Source organism: Myxocyprinus asiaticus, chromosome 15, assembly GCF_019703515.2.
Source record: "Myxocyprinus asiaticus isolate MX2 ecotype Aquarium Trade chromosome 15, UBuf_Myxa_2, whole genome shotgun sequence".
Lineage (NCBI taxonomy): Eukaryota > Metazoa > Chordata > Actinopteri > Cypriniformes > Catostomidae > Myxocyprinus > Myxocyprinus asiaticus.
Window position 1 is genome coordinate 24,604,412 of NC_059358.1, and position 10,969 is coordinate 24,615,380.

The window sequence follows — 10,969 nt, forward strand, 5'->3', positions numbered from 1 at the left end:
AAATGGCTAGAAATAGTATTTTAGCTTAGCGTAAAGCTGACAATTTACACAAGGTTTATTTCTATTTCTTCTGCTGCAAACTTACTTCAAAAGTACTTCTCTGTCTGCTCGTATGAATGTAAAACATCATAAGAAAGTGTTTCACCGCAGCTCAAATGCACTTTGGATCGCATCATTTATATGTATAAATGTTTTCCATCTGAAAGGACTAAATATTAAATGAAATAAATGACAATAAAATGCAAAGTAATCTCTTCAGTAATCAAAATACCTATTGAATGTAACTATATTCTAAATACCAATGATTTAAATTGTAACTGTAGTGGAATACAGTTACTTATATTTTGTATTTTAAATATGTAATCCCATTACACGTATTTTGTTTCTCCCCAACCCTGTCTGAATAAGACAAGAGACTGAACAAGGACTTGTGTAGCATGTTCAGAGAGGAAGGATCTTATCTTCCTAATGTTGTGGAGTGCAAATATACATGATTGGGCTGTTTTTGAGATGTGGTTGTTGAAGTTAAGTTGGCCGTCGATGGTTACCCCCAAGTTTCTGACTGTTTTGAATGGCGTTATAGTTGATGAACCCAGCTGAACGGGGATATTGTGCTCAGCATCAGGATTGGCTGGAAAAACGTGGAGCTCAGTCTTTGCTAGGTTGAGATGAAGGTGGTGTACCTTCATCCAGGTCGAGATGTCTTCCAGGTAGTCCGAGATCCGAGTAGTCACAGTGGTGTCGTCAGGCTGGAAAGACAAATACAGGAAAACCTGTGTGCCTGAATGACGGATCCCAGTGATGTTGTGTAAATGGAGAATAGAAGTGGCCCAAGCAAAGAGCCCTGAGGTACCCCAGTAAGTAGCTAATGTGACTTGGACACACCTCCTCTCTAGGCTACCATTAAAGACCTACCTATTATCAGGACAAGATCATCAACATTAGAGATGCTCGCAGCTTATTTAGAACATTTAACACACTACTCTGTCCTCCCCCTCCACCCCCGCCACCTCACTGACAGCAGATGTCTTCGGCACTTTTCTCAGCACCACACCATCTCAAACACCCACCTCCTGTATGCACGCTGAGGTCTCTAAACTCCTCTCCAACCACCTGCCCCCTCGACCCTATTCCTTCACACCTTCTCAAAGCCATTTCTCTGTCCATCCTAACTGCACTCACACACATAATTAACACATCGCTACTTACAGGCACTCTACCCACTGCATTTTAGCAGGCTCGAGTAACTCCACTGCTCAAAAAACCTGCACTTATCCCCACACAAGTAGATAATTATAGACCGGTTTCTCAAATGGTTGTTTTCAATCAGATCTCTGCCTTTCTCTCTCAGAACAATCTGCTAGACGATAATCAGTCAAGTTTCAAAAGTGGGCTTTCCACAGAGACTGCCCTGCTGTCTGTCACCGAATACCTGACACAGACTAGAGCTGGCTCCAGATCATCCATCCTCCCCCCGCTGGACTTATCTGCAGCCTTTGATCCTCCTGGTCACCCTCTCTACTCTGGGCATCACAGGAACTGTGCTTGGCTGGTTGAAGTCCTAACTTTCAGGAAGATTTTGCAGATGAGACGTTAGCCAAGAAGGAAGAAAGCAGAGACTGATACTTACTCAGATGTGCAGGATCTTTAGATTTTTTCCTTTCAGCCTCCCTGAGGTCAGTCCGATGTTTACGAAGGACGTCAGTAAGCCAGGGGTTGGGGGTTGTCACACGAGCTGGCAGATGCTGTCTAGACAAGTTGTTAAAGTGGAGCATAGAGTGTTTCCACCAGAGAGAAGAAAATAGATTTTGCAAAGGAAGAGAGGTAGAGACAGCAGTGGAGAGGCGGGTGCATGAGTGAGAATAGAGGTTCCAACAAAAGGAAACCAGAGGAGTATGAAGTAGTGTAGATGAAAGCATCGCAGCACTGGAGCCCTGGCAGCTCGACCGACTGATAAACAGACTCAGCACTCTCGATAGGTAAACTTTTTTCAATATGTCGCTAAATCATTTTAACAATTAGTAGTTGTGACGAGGAGGAGAGCATGGCTAGGCCATGAGGGTGCACAGTTCATGCTGAATCAGCTGATCAGCGGGAGATCGAGATAAAGGGGAGCCAGAGATGGCGGTTTGGGAGAGAGAGAGACGCACGCGGCCGCGCTGCATGTGTGTCTGTATCCTTATGTTTTATGTTGTTTTAAATTAATTTATATCTTTAAAGTTAATATTGACTGTTCGGCCGGCTCCTGCCTCCTCCTTGCCCAACCTTTATCTGTTACAGTAATTTTAGCAGGAAAGTAATCAGGGACAACATATCCCATTAGCTCTGTAGAAATTCAGCACAAGATTTGAGGTTCCTGTTTCCCTTTCCAATGTAGGGGTGTGTGGCATGATATTGGCTACACAATTACCTAAATTATTTAATCAACCATTGATTGGTTTGAACTCTTTCCATTGAGTATTTAAGACTGTGGTTTGTGCAATTCTCTGCACATCTATCACAAAATTGAAAGCAAGTTGGTGTATGTTGTGTGGACAAAAATATTTTTCCCTGTGATATTGAGTTCTAAATTTGTTTAGAAATTTGTGAATTGTGTGATCTGTCTGAGTAATTTGTTTTGTTTAACAGTTTGTTATATTAATGGTTTACAATGTTTGATTAATATTTCCCTTTGGTTGTGTTTATAGAAACCAACAAACAACTGGCAAAAAGATTTCTGAAGGATTTCAGATCTTGTGTTTTAATAGACACCCCATTGTGTTAGCAACCTAACCTCCTTACCAGTGCATCCAATATTTTACATGGTCCTTCGAGCTGGAAAGAGCCAATACAATAGATGGCCTGGAAACATTTTGAGAGAGGAGTTGAGGCAGTAAAGCAGATTTTGCTGGATCTTAATGAAGAAGTGGGAGACCTGAGCATATCGCTGGGTGTTCATTTTCTCACTCACGCACCAGAAGTGGTAGCTACCCTGTTCATGCATCCTCCTTTTTGCACCAATCTGCAGCACATTAACCCTCAGTCCCCACCTTGGCTAGTGGATGCCCTCTCCTCTGCTGGCAGTCAGATGCCCGTGCAGCCTCAGCCTTGGGTTCATGCCTTGCTCTCTGCTGGTGGTCATATGCCGGTGCAGCCTCAGCACTTGATCCAGGCCTTACCCTCTGCTGGTGGTCAGATGCTGGTGCAGCCTTTGTCCTTGATCATTTCCTTACCCATCCAGGCCTTACCCTCTGCTGGTGAGCAAGTACTACTGCAGCCTTAAAGCCCTTCCTTGCCCTCTGGTGGTAGCAGACTGCCAGGGCAGCCTTTTGTCCCTTTGCCCTATAGTGGTAGCCAACTGTCAGTGCTGCTACAGTCCCTACCTTGCCTTCTGGTGGTAGCCAGCTGCTAATGCCTTAGTTCTTGCTGGCACAGAGAAGCCAGCAAAGCCTGCGGCCTCCTCCACAGTCCCAGACGCTTGGCCCTCGTCCTTCTCCTCAGCATGAAATTGGCTATTTATTTACCTTAATTAATGAACCATTGATTAGTTTGAGCTCTTTCCATAGGCTGAGGTTTTCTTAATTCTCATTGCATCTGTTGAAAGATGGAATGCATGTTGGTGTTTTTGTGAATAAAGTTATTTGATTTGTATTTTGATATTTTTGTTTTGTATTTGGATATGTTTAATATTTACTCTTATGATATTAAGTTTCTTATAATTTTTTTTAGATTTAAGTTTGTGTGAATTGTTTGATCTGTCTGTTATGAGTAATTTGTCTTGTTTAACAGTTTGTTACACCAAAATACACAGTAATGGACAGTGAAGATATCATAGAGGTTTGTGCAGATATTTTATTGAAATTTAGCCTTCATTACATCTATTTTGTGTTCCCATGGGACTTTGCTCTACCTTAAAGGATTTTCTCTACCTTAAAGGATACCTTGCATCAAAAAGGTTCTTTATAGCACTATTGAGGTTCTATATACAGTAGCACTTCAATGAATGGTTCTTTATGGGACCTAAAGGGTTCTGCTTTTGTTATAAGCCAAAGAACCCTTGTCTGGTACTATTTAAAATAATTTTTCTTAAAGAGTATAGTGATCAGAAACATGTAAAGGGGTAACAACACAGTTTGTGGTACAATTACCTGTAAATATGAGATCCAGCTGGTTGCCCAATCTGTTTGTTGCAGTAGTGGATAGCCATTTCAGGCCAAACGAGGCCAGAAGAATGCAAAGTTCAGCGGCCTGGGGCTTGTCTAGGTGTATTTTGAAATCACTAAGAACCACAAGTGTGTTGCCATGTTCAGGGAAGGAGGATAACAGGACATAGCAGTATAGCAGGACACGCATATATAAAGATAAGGCAGAAGTAGTAATAGTAGTACTAGTATGGTAGTATGCCATTCAGCTCAACTCCTCTTTCTTTCTTTCTTTGATAAAATATAAGATAAAGGAGATATTAAAATAATTATATACAGAAATGTAAAAAAAAAAATGCAGTCATCAATATAAAAGTAATAAAAATAATGCATAAATTACTGCTTTTATAAGCGTATCAAAGTGATTGTTTTTTATTTTTATTATTACTTTAAAAATTGAAAAATCTCTACTCAAGCACATTTTGAAGGAGTGACATACGTATTACCAATCAGTAGTCATACACTTTTTTTCTTTTTTTTTTTTCTAAATTGTAGCAAAACTTCTTTCTTGATTAAAGTGCATGACAACATTTTCCACCAAAGTAGTAGATGGCCATTACATTTTCTTTGAGGGCTTACCTGGCCAACCTACCTGTTGAAGATGTGCTGTGTTTTTCTCCCATGATTCAATGGTGTAAAGTATTCAAAGTTACACATAGGCCTAATATCTACTTGCCTTACAAATATTAGTTGGACCCGTTGCTTCATTAACATGAGTGACAGCATTTGGAACATCAATTATAGAAATTCCCTTTGTTTTGCTGTAGATGTGTTGTTTTTACAAAAATTATGTAATGAGAGATGTGTAGTCTCATGTAGAAAAGTAAACGATAATAAAGAATATTGTTAATGAAAGTATTCAAACAATCTTTAGATCAAATAGTATGCATGTGCATCATAAACCGTTTGTGTCCTAGTAGGCCTTCCATTTTCCCATTGTTTTTCATGAACGGTATTTTTAGGTATGGTTTGCTGAATGACTGGTTCAGTGAGTGCCTAACTTACATTATATCCTACATATCCTGTATTTGTCAGAATTATGTATTATTCTACAACAATGAGAACAGAAGCTTGAAACTAAACAGTAAAAAAGCATTACACAGAAGCGTTATTTTCTCCCCTATATTTTTCTATTTCCTTTAAAATTTGTATTATACATTTTAAACAAGTCTATTTTGGCAAGTTATTTGGTTGTAAGTATACTGTATCTGTAATAATAGTCAAACATTGTCATCTTCAAACATTAATTTTCATGATTTTATATTAGAAAACTTTAGAAGTAAAACACTAAATGCACAAACAGACATCTTTGTGACCAAGGGAAGCCTTCAGGAAAAGACACTCTCACACACTGAAACTAAGACTCAGCAGAAGACATGCATGTCATTGTCCAGACAAGTGTCTATTCCAAGGTGAAAAATTTGGTTTGAAAATGTCAGCAACAGAAACATGCAAATGTAGGAAAAACTAGGTGATGAAAAATGACTGATGGTAAGACCAGGGTTGGGAGGGTTACTTTTGAAGTGTATTCCACTACAGATTACAGAATACATGCTGTAAAATGTCATTTGTAACGTATTCCATTAGATTACTCAAGGTCAGTATTCTAAATACTTTGGATTACTTCTTCAGCACTGGTAGATTTTTTCACTTGTTTTGACTATAAAAACTCTCACAAAGACAAAATAAACATGTTAAAAATACAGTCTCTGAAAAGCCTAAATATCTTATGCAATGTTGTTTCTAAAACAAGATAAATCAAACTGATCTTGTTTTAAGGATTTTTAGATATATTTACAGGAAACAATACAAAAATTATTATCAAGAATAAGATTTTTGCCCTAATATCAAAGGTCTTACTAGAAAAAAGAAATTATGATCCAACGTGAATTTTCTTGATAAAAAAATATGATCGTGTCTGGTAACATGTGCATGTAAAATGGCTAGAAATAGCATTTTAGCTTAGCGTAAAGCTGACAATTTACACAAGGTTTATTTCTATTTCTTCTGCTCCAAACTTACTTCAAACTTACTTCTCTGTCTGCTCGTATGAATGTAACACATCATAAGAAAGTGTTTCACCGCTGTTCAAATGCACTTTGGATCGCATCATTTATATGTATAAATGTTTTCCATCTGAAAGGACTAAATATTAAATGAAACAAATAAAAAAAAAAATGCAAAGTAATCTCTTCAGTAATCAAAATACTTTTTGAATGTAACTGTATTCTAATTATCAATGATTTAAATTGTAACTGTAGTGGAATACAGTTACTTATGTTTTGTATTTTAAATACGCAATCCCGTTACATGTATTTCGTTACTCCCCTACCCTGGGTAAGACTGCTAATTTCCCAAATGCCTTTAGTAAGATTTTGCAGTATAGCTAACTTACCTCCAATGTAAATTTATCATTGGTTAGTCAGAGCTGCTTATGCATAATCACCTTGCGTTCTGTCATCATTTAAGTGCTACCAGGTTTACATTTTTGATTATAGTTTTATAAATCTTGTTTTTTCACTTTAGTTTCATTAAAGATTCTCTTTTGTTCACAGACCATTGTTCCTCCCTCTGCATAATAACACACTGTCTGATCTGAGACTCTATGACTCTTTAAATCATGAACTATGTGAAGTGATGTACATGTTTGTGACTTGAATTTTAACCACAAGGGTGTGCCTAAACCAAACACAAAGCATCCTAAACCACTGAGAGCTTATGTCTCTGACAAAATATGTCACCGATTATTGTTTTTTGTTATATTCTTCCAGTTCTGCATTTAGTGGACTAGTGACCTTCTGATTACCAGTTATGTGTTTTAGCCCACCACACCCCACTATGCCACCACCACACCACCACCGCCACACTGTTATGATGTCTTTATACTGAACCTTTAATAATGATTTATAGTATTTGTCCTTTATGAAGCTTGACCACTCCTGCTCACTATAAACTGTTATTCTATGGAATAGAGCTGCTTAAAATATCTATTTTTATGTTCCAAGAAAAAACCCAGCATATGGGTTCTGAACAACATAAGGGTGAGTAAATGAATGAGTAAAAGTACATTTTCCATTTTGAGGTGAACTACTTTAACTGGTGGCTAATTTTTTTTTAGCACAAACCTGACAAGACATATTCAAAATTCAGAATTATTTAAAGACATAAAGAAATTATTTAGAAAATCTTAAATTGACTAAATTATTACCTAATAATATTTGCATTAAGAATATATGACACTGTCCTTGCCAAAACCTAAAACCACAATAGAAGTCACAAGTTGCAGGTCTAATGTTCTAGTTCTGATCTGGGTGATAACGCTCTACTCTGTGTTTTATTATAGATCATTTTCTCTAGACAATGTTACGAGAATTTTCTAAAAAGACACTTCAAATACCTTCCAGATTACCACATTCATTCAATACCTTTACAATATACACACATTCGCTTTTTGTCTTAAGCTTGATATGCTGAAAACTGCTCTGTTAATGTTTTCACATTCACAGTTATGAATAACATACAAATCACGTACTGTAATGACATATTTTAAATTCAAAATGCTTGCACCCTTGGAAATTACTGTCGGTCGGTACAACATTCCAATCATAAAACAGTGGTCAAATATTGCATGTTTAGTTAGATACTTACATCTCACATGACACAAACATTCTTAACCTGAACTGCATGATGGTGCATGGCGCTGGAATAAAAAATCCACGAGGTTCCCATTTAGTGTCTTAAACTTGAGTCCCGACTTCATCGATTTGATTGGCTATCTCATATGACACTGACGAGCGGTGTTAGACTACTGAGCATGGAAAAAATTTACTTTTTTAAACAATTATGCTATTCCTGCATTAACTTAATGATAATTAGACAGCTGTGCATAATGGAATGCAGCAGAACAGCAACAAGGATATCAATTATTGGGGGGGATCTGGCCATATCTGATTATTGGGGGGGGGGCACTTGTCCTATAAGCATATTACTGACCATGAGATTCTCCATTTGTTACCTCTTTATGAATGCATGCTACTGCATCTTTGGAAGTAGCATTTCAATGTACGGTACCCAAGGTTGTATGTAAAAGTTTATTATAAAAATCATTTAATTTCATCTCTACATTTCTCAACTTATACAGACTCACCACGACAGTCCCTTAATGGGAAGAAATGTTACACCTACTGCTCAAAAACTTGCCTTGAGAAGGTACCGAGGATCAATGATTCACTTCAACAGGTGATTAATGGTCAATTTCTACTTAAATTCTAAACTGATACTCTACTATACATTGACAAAATTGTTGCTTCATAATGCAAACGGATGACAGTTTGCTTGTTTAATATTTAGGACTCATTATATTGCTTATAATTCCACATTTCTCCATTCTCTCTTAGTTGACATAGATGGCAACAAGGTGACTCAGAAAGGATGTTCAAGCAAGTTTTTGTGTGGGAACGATGCATCATACATACTGAGCCATAACGTTAGTTATGACATGAGAGATCACTGACATGCACAGAACGGGGGCTACAGGGGTGCAAGCCCCTGCCCCTTTCATTCACAAATCTAAAGGTGCCCTTTTGGTCGAGGGGAGATTTAAGCAGAGGTGCCTTTAAGAGCATGCGCTACAGCATAATCCCCCTCTGACAGGCTGAAGTGGGCAGCACAAAAGCATGAGTGTCTTTTTCCTGCTGCTGATACCACTTCTTTTTACATTTCCTCTGAGATGTGTTCCATTTCAGGAGGTTTTAAGGCTCTTTTAGATACCAAGAACTTCTTAGTTATTGTAATGCAGCTTAAATAATAAATTTTTTGGTTAAATGATAATCATTCTTTAATAAACTACATTAATAATACAAGGGTACACTTATATTACATTATCATGTAAAAGAAACAGCGGCTTAAAAAAATTATTATCATAAATGATTAATTATTAATATTTATTTAGAGCTCTATTAAAAACGTATATATATATATATATATATATATATATATATATATATATATATATATATATATATATTATTATGATTATTATTATTATAATTATTATTGGTCTTGTGCAAGTGCAAATGGCTTAGAAAGAGGTGAGAGTAACTGAATGTAATTATGCGAATCAGTCCATAAAGGGTAGGCAGAAAATTGTGACATCTGGTGGTAAAATGAGTGTACTGAATGAGGTAATTTACTCTTCAAAGTGTGTGGCTCATTTTGGGTATTTTCTTGTTTTCCAATTGAGCATGTTTATTCTGGTTTATGTAAATGTCTACATACCATCCTGTATTTCAAAATGCACTACATACAGTAGGGTCCAAAAGTCTGAAACCACTAGTGAAAATGCTTCTATTTTGCATGTTGCACAATTAAAATATTTTTTCCAATTACAAAATTCTATCATCAGCATAACAATTTGTGTGACAATTTAAACTGAAAAACAATATGGATTTGTCCATTATTTACTGTAATTGAGCCAAGTTGTTGCAGAATAAGCAAAAAATATGCATCAGACTTTATGCCAATAGTCAAAAATCTGACTTGTGAAAGTCTGTTACTTAAAAAAAAAAAAAAAAAAAAAAATGCTAGGCATTCTAGCTGACATTTCAACCCATGCTTCCTTTTCAAGCACCTTACAGTCTAGCTGATCCAACAAAAGCTCAATGGGGTTAAGATCCATAACACTCTTTTTCAGTTATCTGTTGTCCAATGTCTGTGTTTCTTTGCCCACTCTAACCTTTTCTTTTTATTTCAAAAGTGGCTTTTTCTTTGCAATTCTTCCCATAAGGCCTTCACCCCTGAGTCTTCTCTTTACTGTTGTACATGAAACTGGTGTTGAGCGGGAAGAATTCAATGAAGCTGTCAGCTGAGGACATGTTAGGCATCTATTTCTCAAACTAGAGACTCTGATGTACTTATCTTCTTGTTTAGTTGTATCTGGGTCTTCCAAATCTCTTTCTGTCCTTGTTAGAGCCATTTGTCCTTTGTCTTTCAAGACTGTAGTGTACAGCTTTGTATGAAATCTTCAGTTTTTTGGGGGGGCAATTTCAAGCATTGTTTAGCCTTCATTCCTCAAAACAATGATTGACTGACGAGTTTCTAGAGAAAGCTGTTTCTTTTTTGCCATTTTTGACCTAATTTTGACCTTAAGACATGCCAGTCTTTTGCATACTGTGGCAACTCAAAAACAAACACAAAGACAATGTTAAGCTTCATTTAACAAATCAAATAGCTTTCAACTGTGTTTGATATAATGGCAAGTAGCACCAAATTAGCAATTTAGCACGATTACTCAAGGATAAGGTGTTGGAGTGATGGCTGCTGGAAATGGGGCCTGTCTAGATTTGATCGAAAATTACTTTTTTCAAATAGTGATGGTGCTGTTTATTTACATCAGTAATGTCCTACTATACTTTGTGATCAGTTGAATGCCACTTTGGTGAATTAAAGTACCAATTTCCTTCCGAAACAGCAAAAACTGTACATTATTCCAAGCTTTTGGCCACCAGATTTACACATTTTACAAATTAAAAATGTTCAGTGTGCAAGCGAAGAAAAGCATGGTAGCTCTTTTTATTATATTTACACAGAAGTTGGCACAGCAGCACAAAATGACTAATAGTAAGATAGAGGGTGGAAAATTATGAAAAACTAAATTATGACAAAGAAAACCCTTTATGAACATCATAAGTCAACTTCATGTGGGAAAATGCTGCAAAAATTATTAATATACCATAATATACAGGTGCATCTCAATAAATTAGAATGTCGTGGAAAAGTTCATTTATTTC